Raw genomic sequence first — 13,899 nt, forward strand, 5'->3', positions numbered from 1 at the left:
AGCAGTAGTTATCTGCTGAACAACATGGTGATCTTCCCATCTAATCAGGCTCCATTTAAAAGGTTTGTGAGGGTGCGCAGACCCAGGAACAGTGTAAACAATCGTACCCATTACTATGTATCGCAAAAAAAATGGCTAGGGCCCATTTTCCAGAGTTCTTTACCTGGCCACGTAAGTCCCCACCGTTTCACTCTCTGCCTCGCTTGTCAGTTTGGTTGCAGCAAACTACAAGGTGCAGGTTCTTCTCGGCAGCAGCAGTGTTCTTCAGGGGAGTTTCTCAGGTAACCGCGACCTTTTTCTGATCAAACAGGGTCCCCTCTCCTCCTTTTTTTTTTTTTTTACGATACATAGACAGTTAGACCATACTTATTGAGTTCGTTTCAACGTGAGCTTTAAGTCATCAGGGCCTGCGACCGCTTCCCATTTGCTTTTCTGGATCGGTCCTTTCACGCGACTGGCATGCGTTCACCCCTTCTCAGCCATCCGGATAGCCGTCTCTGTGATAAGTAAAACAACATAGGGGCCTCCCCACCGTAGTGTTAAAGACGCTTCTTTCCATGTCTTAATTAGAACCCTATCTCCAGGTTGTATCCTATGGATTGCTATATCTAGCCACCAAGCCTTTCGCTTGCAACTCCCTCCGTCGGTTCATAAGCTGTATTAAATAAGGTTTTAATTGGATATCCTGTACCTGGGGGTGATCAGATGGCATCTCTAAATCATAAGGCATACCATACACCCTTTCAAAAGGTGAGATTCCGACATCGGCTCGGGGCTATGTCCGGATATTCAATAGTGCAAGCGGTAAACATTTCACCCAGGAGGATTTAGTCTCTATCATAAGCTTTGTTAGTTGCTTTTTAATTTCACCATTCATTCGTTCTACCTTTCCCGAACTCTGAGGATGCCAGGGAATGTGATATTCCCATTTAATTCCCAGAGCCTTCATCGTGTCTTGGGATACCTTTGACACAAAGTGTGGGCCTCGATCAGAGTCAATTGCTTCTATTACCCTGTATCTGGGTATGATGCTTTCTAATAATATCTTTACCACGGTTTGAGCTGTGGCCCTTGCCATAGGGAATGCTTCAACAAAGTTTGTGAGGTGGTCTACAATAACTAATAAGTATCTATATCGCCCCGTTTTTGGAAGTTCAGTAAAATCTAATTGAATCTTTGCAAAAGGTCGATGTGCCAATTCTCGTCCTCCTCCCGGGACCCTTTTTCTCATGTGTTGAGCATTTACCTTCCGACAAGTTATGCAATCATTTACGATCCTCTTTGCTATATTATAAATCCCTATACACATATAATATGTGGCAAATTGATCCACCAATGCCTGAGTACCCCAGTGCGTCTGTTCATGAAATCTCCGTAGCACCCTCATAGCTACTGATTTTGGTAACACTTCCGTCCATCAGGCAGTACCCATTTCCCTTTATCTTTTTTTTTTTTTTTTTTGAACCCCCATTTGTGTCATCTTGTCTTCTTCTGTAATAGTAAGAGTAAGGGGAGGGGAATGGGTCCATTCGACCACAGGGAGTTATTCGGCCCGCACTTGTAGCAGTTTTTTATAAGGCGGGCTTTCTTCCTCAGAACAATTGCATTCAATCCCATCAACTCCCCATTCACTCCAGCAATCATAACATGGAAATTCCTTTAAGTCTTTCCCACAGTATTAAGTATTATATTAAGCATTATTATATATTATTATATTATTAATTATTATATTAATTACTATATATTAAGTATAAGTATTAAGTATTTCCCACAGTCTGGGCAATCTTCCCTCGTTCTTATAATTCTTATACTCATTAATGCTGCCCTTTTTGCATCCTGATCTCCTAGATTATTACCCCTAACCTGAGGAGTGAGGCCTTTTTGATGCTCTTTTATATGTACTACGGCAATTTCTTTGGGCTCTCTGATAGCTTGTAAAACCTGGGTAATCAATTCCTGATGTATTAAACCCTTTCCTTGTGAATTGATGAGCCCCCTTTCTTCCCATATTTTACCAAATGTATGTACTACCCCATAAGCATATTTTGAATCTGTATATATTGTACCGCTTTTATTTTTCAACAATTTTAGGGCCCGCAATATGGCATATAGCTCGCAAGCTTGGGCAGACCAGCTAGGACTCAAAGGTCCAGATTCCACTATCTCAAATGTTTTCCCGTTTACTAACGCGTATCCTGATTTTTGCTTTCCCTCGAATACTCTCGAGGAACCATCCACATATATCTGTTCACCTATGGGTAATTCCACTTCCTCTAGATCAGGTCTCAATTTCGTTTGCTCTTCTATATTTCGGAGGCAATCATGTCCTAAGGACTCATTTGGTTCCCCATAAAGAAATTGAGCAGGGTTCTGTAGGGAGGTTGTTCCTAATGTTAATTTTGGAGAGGAAATCAAAATTCCTTCATATTTTAATAATCTGGCGTCAGTGATCCATTTCTCTGCCTCCTGTTGCAGTACCCCGCATATATTGTGTAGAGATATTACTTTGATTTCCCCCGCAAAAGTGATCTTCTGTGCTTCTTCCACTAACAAGGCAGCAGCTACCACTACCTGCAAACAGTTTGGCCAACCCCGGCTAACCGGATCCAATAATTTAGACAAATAGGCCACAGGTTTTTTTTTTACTCCCTGCCCGTTCTTGGGCCAGCACTCCGTATGCCGTGCCTTCTGCGCTGTTCACAAAAAAAAAAAAAAAACAGCCTCCTTAAATCTGGTAAGCTTAACACTGGGGGGGGGCGTACTAGTTCCTCCTTTAACTTGTTCAGTCGTTCCTCATCTTCTTTTGTCCATTTGAGTAATCCATCCTTATTCAGCTTGTTATATAAAAATTTAACCTTTCCACTATAATCTTCTATCCATTGTCTACAGTATCCGGTCAACCCTAACAGTTGCCGTACCTGCCTTTTAGTTCGTGGGGACACTAAAGCCAATATTCCACTGATTCTGCCTGGGTCTAACTTCTTAGTCCCCTTACTTAACTGGTGACCCAGGTACTTTATCTCTTGCTCCACAATTTGTAATTTTGCCCCTCCTTTTTCTTTTAAAGGGTACAGAGGGTACAGATTAACTCGATTCTCTGAGCCAATCCAAAGGCTTGCATATTAGCTCTCCTCTAAACAAAAAGGTTCCTTTGCATTTACATAAATGTTTAAGGCTTGGCAAACCCAGTCTTCAAACGACCCAAATATGGGCCAATAATTTGCCTACCTCCCCAAACTTCAACACAATAATGAATCATTTTTACTTTATCCTTTCCCCGCCTAAAAGGGGAATCACTCCAATTCTTAATCATTAACCCCAGTGGACTATCTGGGGGAATAGGGGGCAACCTAGCACTAGGCATTACCCCACCCATGGGACCAGAAGGCTTACTCTTCTTCTGTCCCATCTTCCGGAGTGCCTTCACACACACACAGAGCCGCTTCCCCCTGGTCGTGGCCCAGTCCCTCGCAGGATGTGGGAACCGCACTACTGAGGGGTCCGCACTCACTTCGTCCGCAATTGGACGCCTCACAGAGACGCACTCCGGGATCACCAACCCCAACCGAACGGATCACCGGCCTATACTTACCCACCCCGTGGGTCTTCGTTCGGTCTTCGTGCACAAAGATTGCTTGGGGTTACCGGTTTTATTTGCTTGTGCCTAATTTTGAGTTCGTCGGTGAAGGGCTCGAGCGGGATTTCCCGTTCCCGGGGCCGCCGAAATCGGCGGGGCGCCTCCCCTAGAGGGATTCCCAGTCAATCCGCCTTATCCGAGTCACGGCACCAAATTTGTTATAAGTGAGACCATACAAATTTCTTGGTCTATCAGAAATATTTTATTAATTAAGTAAGCAGGCACAAGCAAAACAGCGCCGGGCGGCTGGGGAGTCTCCGCTCCACCACAGCACGCAACTTTCCCTTTTCAGTGTCGCCGTTTTATAGCATCCAAGTTTCGGTTTGTCAGGACTTGTTGAACCTTCTGAAGCTGCGCAGTTCGTTGTTGGGGGTCGTTGTTTTTCTTTCAATGATCATGCGTTGTGCTCGTGTTCAAGGGGGAGGGTAGTGAAGCGGGAAACAGTATTTCACAGAGTCTTTGTTTTACCAAGGATGTTTATCCAACACCCCCTCCCCACTATCTACTTGCTTAGTCTTCCCCCTTAACAAGGTCGTAAATTGCAAAACCTTATCTTCTCAGCAGATTCTCTGAATTCCTTTTAAAGACAATGAACAAACACCCGCTAATTTATCACAATCCCTCCTTTTTCTTTTGTTCAGACCCCTCTTTAAAGATGACTGAAGTACTGGGATTGATTCATGTCTACAACATGTCTGCTCATGTAAAGTGCAACGTAAAGAGGACTGGAAATTGATTTATTTTGTATACTTGTAGCACAAATTTCAAGGTATCTAAAAACTGCTAATGGGTTATAAAGAGCTATCAATATGAGCAAGCATCAGGCCGATATGTATTCCTCACGCCCCCCTACTCTCATCTCCCCTCCCCCATTAATTTTTGATTTTATGTTTATGAGGGTCTGAAAGTAGTCTAATTCTTTTCTATCTGGTTTGGGTCTATCTTTACCAGCTGGTAAATAGGAAATGTTCACTGTAGGAAGCCAACACTCTGCAGAGTGTAAACAGATGGAATCAATATAAAGTGACAAGTTAGACTGTGCTACTGAGAATACAAAGCCAAAACCAAGAGCATAACAGTCACGATACTTATTTTGTTCCAATTCATTTGGTACTGAATAGCACTTCATATATGCACAGCTGTGTCCTTCCATTTTTTACTTTCTTTCTTCTGGTTTGATGATGACAATTTCAAAGAAAAACTTTAATTAAAGATTTTACACAAAATGACCCAAAGTAGAATACAGGGAAAATGAGCACTGATGTGTTTATAACAAGAGAAGAATATTTCTCAGGCATTTTTTCTTTATTTTTTAACAAAACAAACAAAATGTGATGTGTGTATCTCTGTGTGTAATATGCAAGATTGATAGATCTTTGCAGACTGAAATCTTCCATTTGGCAATAAAGCACATAACCATAACTCTAAAGGCTTCACTGTCATCCCTTTTTTTATCCTGGTGCCTGTTACTGCAGGATGCCAGGAAGGGCAAGAAATCTATGTTTACACTTCTGCATGGGCTTAAGGGAAGGGGACAGACTGCTACCACCGTCAGGTTGTCCTGAGGTAGACTGGAAGCAGAATGACTGAGGGTCTCCCCTTTCCTGCCTTGTCCAGTTTGTCCAACATAGAAGAGTGCACCTCCTCCACTCTCAAGGACATTTTGGCTACTGGATCTGATGCAGTCCCTTTAGGAATGGTTAGAAGGGTGGTAAGCTTCCAGGCAGTTCTATATTGCCTTAAAAGCACATCTGAGCACTAGTCCTTTTGCCAGAGAGAATGCCAGGCCTTATAGTGTGGGTTTTACTTTACTAATTTATGCATTTTTGATGCATTTTCACAAAAATGGAAGGAAGCAGCATGTTTTACCACTCTGTCCCCTACTTACTCCTTATAACGTATTTCTGTAGAATATACTATCTCCGCCTTTAAATTTCTGCTATTTTTGCTTTCTTGGAAAATAATAACACTAGATTTCCCATATGTTATTATTTAGGGTGACTGTGCAGCTCTAGTGAGGGGTAGCAACCACAAGTTTGAACACAGATTTTTGATTCTGACTGCAATGTCAAGGGCAAGCAGCTTTTGTCCCTGCAGAAGAAATGCTAGATCTGTCACAGCCTCCTCCATGCATATCATAGAATCATCACTGAATCACAGAATCATCTAGGTTGGAAGAGACCTCCAAGATCACCTAGTCCAACCTCTGACCTAACACTAACAAGTCCTCCACTAAACCATATCACTAAGGGCCACATCTAAACCTCTTTTAAAGACCTCCAGGGATGGTGACTCAACCACTTCCCTGGGCAGCCCATTCCAATGCCTAACAACCCTTTCAGTAAAGTTCTTCCTAACATCCAACCTAAACCTCCCCTGGCGCAACTTTAGCCCATTCCCCCTCGTCCTGTCACCAGGCACGTGGGAGAATAGACCAACCCCCACCTCGCTACAGCCTCCTTTAAGATACCTGTAGTAGGGAGCAATGAGCCTCCTCTACTCCAGGCTAAACAACCCCAGCTCCCTCAGCTGCTCCTCGTAAGACTTGTTCTCCAGACCCCTCACCAGCTTCGTTGCCCTCCTCTGGACTCTCTCGAGCACTTCCATGTCCTTCTTGTAGCAAGGGGCCCAAAACTGAGCACAGTACTTGAGGTACATCCTCACCCGAGCAGAATACAAGGGGATGATCACCTCCCTGGTCCTGCACAAGTGGTGCAGGTGGTACATTACAAGACGTGGTTGTTGAGGAAAATGCCTCAATATACAGTGTTTGGCAACACATGAATTGCAAGCAAAATGAACTTCAGTGATTAGAGGCAGAAAATCTTCTGCATAAGGATATGCTTGGAACTTATTTCTGTTGCAGTGCCTCTAGAGGTGTTTTCAATGGATATCCTTTCTACTCCTAAAGTATAAGAAAATATTTCCTGAATATTTTCCTGAAGTACAAGAGGAAATTTTAAATATCCATTGTCTTCTTTCTTCCCGAGGGATCCCCAAAAGCTTCACATGCATAAATGCCACTGAAATGCAGTCACTGCTGGGGTGGGGAGCAGCAGCCAGCTGGCATGTGACAGTGACAACAGAGAACATCATGCCAAGGACACTATGGCAAGGCTCTGTGGTTGCTAAAAATGCTGTGCTATCACTAATACTCTGGAGAACAAACAGGAACGTTTCCTCTAATGTCTCTGCTGAAAGATTTTGGATAGCATAAATCGGTTGGTACTTAGCTTATTTAACCTGTAAGGACAAGTGTTCGTATCAAACTGGCAGGAAAATGTGCCACCAATGCCAGAAATCACAATATCCAAACCTTTGTTTCATCCAGTAAATAATATATTTCAGTTAAGTCTGTTTACAGGGAGGCATGACTCAAGATTGCTGCATATTTCTCCATGAAAAGCTTAGAGTTGTGGTAATGTTTTGCTAATTGTGGCAAGACAGAAATTTTACGCTACTCCAGTGAAGTCTAAGCCTTTTTTATTTGAATTTGCTTTGTTGTGTTCTACCTATCACGATAAGGAAAGACATTTTATGAATAAAAGCTTTTTTTCCATCTTCATGTCTTTAGCCAGACAAAAAACTTTATACTCTTTTATACTCTTTAATTTTTTTTATTTTTTTTCCCCACCTTTGGGCAACCTGTGCTTGTATCACAGGGTAATCATTGCCACAAACAGGCCTGTTCACTCTGCTTAGATTCTCAGTAGTGGGAGTACTGGACTTGGAATCTCAGCTGTTTTGATTAAAATAAGACGCAGAATCTTGACTCCACTGAAATTCTGACTTTACTGTGATCAGGATTTCCTCCGAAGACTTTCCTCTTCCTTACTCCTGGTAGCACTGCAGAGCATATGTGACTGAGCTGGATTTAATTCTGTCTCAGCCAGCCACATTTGAAAGAGCAATTAAGGCGCAGTGGCAGAATCTCGATCATTTGTGCTGTTATGTGAGCCAGAAGGAACACAGCCTGACTTTCCATTTGCTGGCTGGATTTGCAGAAATATCAGTTAAAGAGCGATATTTTTAAACAAGGCTTTATACTTGTAGGCTGAGCAAATTCAGCAAAGAACAGAGTAAGCATGGAACCCTTCAGTATTGTCTTTATTGTCAGTTTTCCGTTTGTACGTTTACTCTGAGGTCTTGTAGTGGGTTTACATGGCAAGGTTTTGGTAGCAGGGGGCCATAGGGGTGGCTTCTGTAAGAAGAATCTAGAAGCTGCCCCATGTTTGGTAAGGGCCCCGCTGCTGACCAGAGCTGAGCCAATAAGTGATGTTGTTTTGCGCCTCTGTGAGAGCATATTTAAGACAGGGGAAAAAAAAACGCTGCGCCACACAGCAGCTGGGAGAGTGAGAGGAGTGAGAAACAGCCTTGCAGGCGCCAAGGTCAGTGAGAAAGGAGGGGGAGAGGTGCTCCAGGTGCCGGAGCAGAAGTCCCCTGCAGTATATGGTGAGGACCATGGTGAAGCAGGCTGTCCCCCTGCAGCCCATGGAGTGCCACGGTGGAGCAGGGTTCCACGCTGCAGCCCGTGGAGGAGACCACGGTGGAGCAGGTGGACCTGCATCGACGGAGGCTGCGGCCTGTGGAGGACCCCCGCCAGAGCAGATTCCAGGCTGGACCTGTAGCCCGTGGAGAGGAGCCCACGCAGGAGCAGGTGACCTGGCAGGAGCTGCTGCCCGTGGGGGACCCAGGTTGGAGCAGGGGATGGACCCATGGACCCCTCCTGAGGGATGGACCCCGTGGTACGGACCCATATCTGGAGCAGTTCTTGAAGAGCTGCTGCCTGTGGGAAGCCCACGCCGGATCAGTTCATCAAGGACTGCATCCCGTGGGAGGGACCCCACAGCACAGTGTGAGAAACACTCCGTAGCCAATAACTTAGGCTCAGGCGAGGATCTCAGTGAAGTAGTAATTTATTCGCGATTGCAATGGCGGGCGCCCCACAAGCAGGAGAGCGCGCCTACTAGTTCCAAAAACACAGTTTATATACTTTTTGATGACAGGACCCTCCCCTGTTTCCCCACTGGAGTGGGTAATCCAGGTTCACAATCTATCTGATGCTTCACAGACAATGCCTGGCCTTCAGTTGCTGGCCTGTTAAATTTCAAATTTCTTTTGACTTTTTTACTGTTTGAAGTGGTAATGTTTCATCACTTATCTGATTTGACTTGACACCGTGATTTTCACCTAATTGCTCTAAGGAGTCCGGCTGTCTGCATTTTACAAGGTTTTCTGTTAAGCTTTCTTATCACTGTAAGCATATTTCAATACCACATTCCTTCCTTCTATACAATGTAACACTGCAAAAACAACATTTCCATTCCCACAATTCCCCCCTTTTCTCTTTTTATAATTTGTTGATTTTTGCAAAAATTTTCTCTAAGGTGTAATTTGGTGGATGTCTTCCTCTTCTTCACTTTCTTTGCTTTCCATTTTCTCTAATATCATCATCTTATCTGAGTAGGGTGGTGGATCCATGGTCATTTGTTTCAAAAGTGCAGTTTCAATTAACTGCTGGACAAGTCCCCTTACACAGGGGATAATGCAACAACCAATGGCTGTCAAAACTCCTGCTACTACAATCAAGGATGTAAATATGGACACTACCATTCCTTTCCATTTACCAAACCAAGATTCCAACCATCCTGTGATGGAAGTGTCTGTTCCTCAGTTTTCTGCCAATTCATTGGCAAGAGTGGTAAGCCCTTGCAATGCTCTAGTTACTGTGCCATCCGGGGCAGTATTGTTAGGGATAAAAGTACAACAACGGTTGCCCAGCATCACGCACACACCACCTTTCTCCGCAAGAATCATATCTAATGCTATTCTGTTTTCCCAAGCCATTTTGCTGGTGGCATCTAGTTGTTCAGCGATTCCTCTTATCGCATCTCTTGTATAGTTTATGAATCTCTGCTGATTATAATAGATATAATTAATCCAATCCACATTTTTATTAATTGTTACCCACCAGAACAGTGACTCAAACCCTGCAGCAATTTGATTCCTGGCTTTATGTTCATCGGGAACTCCTCTAGGCACCCCAATAGAATCTATGTACGCTCTATCATCAAATGATACTCCTAAGCTTCTTTTACTTCTTCTGGGTATTTGTGATGTTTCTCTTTCAAATGCCAGGGTGAAGGGTATAGCTAATTGAACAAGTGCACAAGTGCCTCCCCAGTTAGATGGCAGGATGGACCGTAAGATCTTCCCTCCACAGTACCACCAGAGATCTGCCCTGGGGATCTCAAGTCTGGAGCAGTTTCCCATCAAGTCCTCAGTAGCATTCAAGGTCCTCGTGCACAAGGCAAATTCTCCCAGATGCCAGGTAGCACTCACACCCTGCCGTGAGAGGCAAGCTGTATGGTTACCTATAGCTGTGGAGAATACAGGGGGAGCCCTGATATTGCTATCATGCAAGGAAGGGAATAGTAAAGAGAGAGACTTACAGGCCTCATTTCCCCAGGCAGTCTTTTCTTGGTACAATGCAATCATACATCGCATCCCTCGGGAGTCCTCGGTCCACCCCAATGGGCAGGGCACTATCTGGGCAATCAGTCATCCCGAGGCACAAGCATAGCAATGGCTATGGTTGAGACTCTGGACAGTATATTTGACCCATTCTATCCAGGCATTCACATCCCCATACCCTGTTTCAATCTCAAATGTTTGAACTGCCGCATTTCAAAGAGGGCCTCCTGTTTTCTCTCCTGTTTTCTCCTTGAGTTTCTCCCTTTCTCTGATGGCAATAGAGGATCGTTTCCATACAGCTATTCTCAATCTGGCTGTTGGGTCTCTACCAGTTATTTGTTCCCTCTGCTCAATTGTCGTTGGGCATTTAAGTCTCCACAAGCTAACACCTCACAAGCATCAAACATGACAGATTGCGGTACATAACCCTCTGTCACATTCACCCATATTTTTATGGGGTATCCCATCTTACTATTATCTGGTCATGCCTTTTCCAAGTTGCCAATTGACCAAGACTTTCTCTGAGGCCTACAATCACTAAAAACAAAATTAATAATTGATTTTTCCCTGTATTTATTTTTAAACCTTAGGTTTCCAAATAATTATCAATACAAAGAATAAGATATACACTACTCCCATAACAAACCCCCCTTGGGAACACTTCAGTTCACTATAGGCCAGTCCTTTCTCTCAAGCACAAGTCACACTCATTAGTTACCTGTGAAAATAAAAGGTTAGTTTACAATTGCAAGCTCTTATCCTGCTCAGAGTCCACTATGAGATTTTTCTCTTCGATTTCAGCTTCCAACAAGTCTTCTGTAGGAACAGCTTCCCAGGTACTAGGGTCGATGGATGCCTTCACTCGAGTATAGTGAGTCCAACCTTTTTCTGCAGTTCCTATGGCTGTTTCAGTGGTTAGTAGTACTTGGAAGTGTCCTTCCCATTCGGGCCGGAGTTGATCCTTTCCAGGTCTGAATCAGGACCCAATTTCCCACGGGTCCTGAGAAATGACAAAGAAGAGGACAACCCCAGAATACAGTTCTTAAGAAAACTCTCTTGTTTCGAATTGTGGTATCTCATCCCTTCTGCCCAGATAGGGTAATCCGAACAGCATCTCATACGGTGAAATTCCTATATCGTTTCTTGGTGCTGTTTGAACCTGTAGGAGTGCTAAAAGTAAACATTTTACCCAAGGAAGTTGGGTTTTTAACACTAATTTAGTTAATTGCTTCTTTAATGTCTGGTTCATTCGCTTTGCCTTCCCAGAAGAGGAGGGGTGCCAGGGGGTGTGAAAAGCCCACTCAATCTCTAAGGCCTGCATTAACCCTTGCAGTACTTGTGAAGTGAAATTATTTCCTTGATCTGAATCAATGTTTTCAGCTATCCCATATCTAGGGACTATTTGCTCCGGTGATACCTTAGCCACCGTGTTTGCAGTGGCAGATACAGAGGGGAAAGCTTACACCCATCCAGTCACGTGGTCAATTAGGACAAACAAGTACTTAAATCTCCCTCCTTTACGTAACTCAGTAAAGTCTACCTGTATACTTTGTAAAGGTCGAATCCCTGGCTCCTGTCCCCCTCTAGGTCAGTTACAAATGACCTTTTTATTTGCCTTTTGACATATGGTACATCCTCTGCATATTTGCTTCACTAAAGTGTATATTCCTACACAGACATACTTTCTTAGCACAACATCACACATTGCTTGCATCTCCCAATGACTCTCTTGATGTAAAACATCATATTTGCCTCCTTGGTGCTTTATTCAGCATTTCTCTCCCATCAGGAAGTATCCATTTTCCCTCAGGCTTCGTGGCTCCTGATTCCTTAAAGAAATCTCTCTTAAAAACTTTTTAGTTCTTTCTTAGTTTTCAACAATTCCCTGAATCCTCTCTGGATTTATTCTCAGTTTTCCCTCAGACATTAGATGCCTTAAATACCTGACTTCTCTTTCTACGTATTGTAATTTATTTTTCAATACTCCCAAGCCCTGCTTTCCCAGAAAGTTGAATAGCTTGTTAGTAGCTTCCTTCACAACTGTTTTCTCCTGTCCTGACAATAAACGATCATACACATTTTGTAACAGAAATTCCTCCTTGGGAGGTTGGAATTGCTCCAAAATCTGTTCTAGAACTTTGCCCAAATTAATCGGTGGCCCTGTAAACCCCTGAGGTAAAACTGTCCATATGTATTGTTGCTACCGCCCCCACTTCAGAGTCTTTCCAGTCAGAGGTGAATATATCTTTGCTCTCAGGGCCTGAGAGCACTCCATTAATACCACTGTTATTCCAAAATTTACTATTTGAATGCCCAATTTCATCATCAAATCCCTTCCCAACAAGTTAGTCCCTGCCTTGGGTACATACAATAATTGCCCAGAGATCATTTTATCCCCTAGTCTCAGCTTGGTACCCCCCAAAGTGGCACTGTTATCCCAGCCCCTTCTACCCCCATCACTTGTTAGGGTTTCATTAGTTAATTTAATCCCTGGTACTTTACAGGCCAGTAATGACCTAGCTGCCCCTGTGTATTGTGTTTGATGGCAAGGTTCGGGAGGGGGCTGCAGTGGCAGCCCCCACGAGGAGAATCCATAAGCCTCCCTGTGGCAGATAAGGGACAATTTCATCCGGCCCCAGAGGGGCCCACCGCTGCCCAGAGCCAAGCCATGAGCAACACAATCCGTGCCTCTGTGAGAGCACATCCACGAAAACAAACAAACAAACAAACAAAAACCTGCTGCTCAACAGCAGCTGGGAGAGCGAGGAGTGAGAAACCTCCCCGCAGACACCAAAGTCAGCACAGAAGGAGGGGGTGGAGGTGCTCCAGGCGCCGGAGCCGAAGCCCCCTGCGGCCTGTGGAGAGGCCCCTGGTGGAGCAGGCTGCCCCCCCCCCCCCCCCCCCCCCGCCCCGCTCGATACTTGGGAAACTGACCAAACACCACAGCAAATATACCAAAACTTCTAGACTGTTACTTAGATAGTGCCTACATCCTCTTTCCCTGCTCATTCAACTTTCCCAACTCATTCAAAAAACAGCTCTGTCAAACATTACATACCACACCTTTAACACCTTCAATAACCCTTTTTAACACTTCTTCTTATCTTTCTCCAGCCTGTACTTTCACCAAAGTCTCAGTCATTAGCCAACTTAATTCTATACCTTTCTCCCTCATCCCATTTTCCTTCTCTCCTCCTTCTTCCACTCCGGATATTCCTACCTGAAGTGGCCAGCCTGCCCACGCTTAAAACATCCCATCAAAGCCTGTCCCTGCTAAGATTCAGGCCACAACACGGGTAGCTTTCCTTGCCTGCCATTCCTTCATCTCTCTTCCTCTCTTTTCCATCCTGGCCCTGACTCCCCCGGAAGATTTTCTTCCTCTTTCTCCAACCCTCTGCCTGACTACCTGCTACACTGTCAATACCATTAGTTTTGCTCTCTGCTTTTCCTTCTCATCTCCCCTCTTGACACACACGTTCAGGGCCTCCCACAGGAGGGCCCCCCAGTGACTGTTCACTACAACCCCCCACCTTCTGGAGCATTTTCTGTGCATCTTGCCAGGCTTCAATCACAAAATGAACTTTCAAGAGCCCTTGGGATACTGGGTCCTCAGGATTCATCCCCAAGTACTTTCTCATTCTGACCCCAAGTCTCTCATATGATTTCTGTGTTGCACGCTATTATTCTTCCAGCCAGGATCGGCAAGTGGTTATTTCTGCCCTGCCGGTATTACCCCTGGTCCTGGAGGATGAGTTCTTTCCCATTTTTGTATAGCAGCTCTCCTCCTG

At 44.3% G+C, this 13,899-nt stretch overlaps 1 long non-coding RNA gene across 1 annotated transcript; it reads right to left on the minus strand.

Moving 5' to 3' along the window:
- Window positions 1-293: 293 nt before the first annotated feature.
- Window positions 294-12,357, minus strand: LOC310903706. Its single transcript, XR_014587755.1, has 2 exons — window positions 3,593-12,357; window positions 294-497 (listed from the first exon to the last, which is right to left on the minus strand). It is a non-coding gene; the product is annotated as an uncharacterized lncRNA (long non-coding RNA).
- Between the last annotated feature and the right edge of the window lie 1,542 nt (window positions 12,358-13,899).

The sequence above is a fragment of the Anser anser genome (genome assembly GCF_964211835.1).
Source record: "Anser anser genome assembly, chromosome: 1".
Classification (NCBI taxonomy): domain Eukaryota; kingdom Metazoa; phylum Chordata; class Aves; order Anseriformes; family Anatidae; genus Anser; species Anser anser.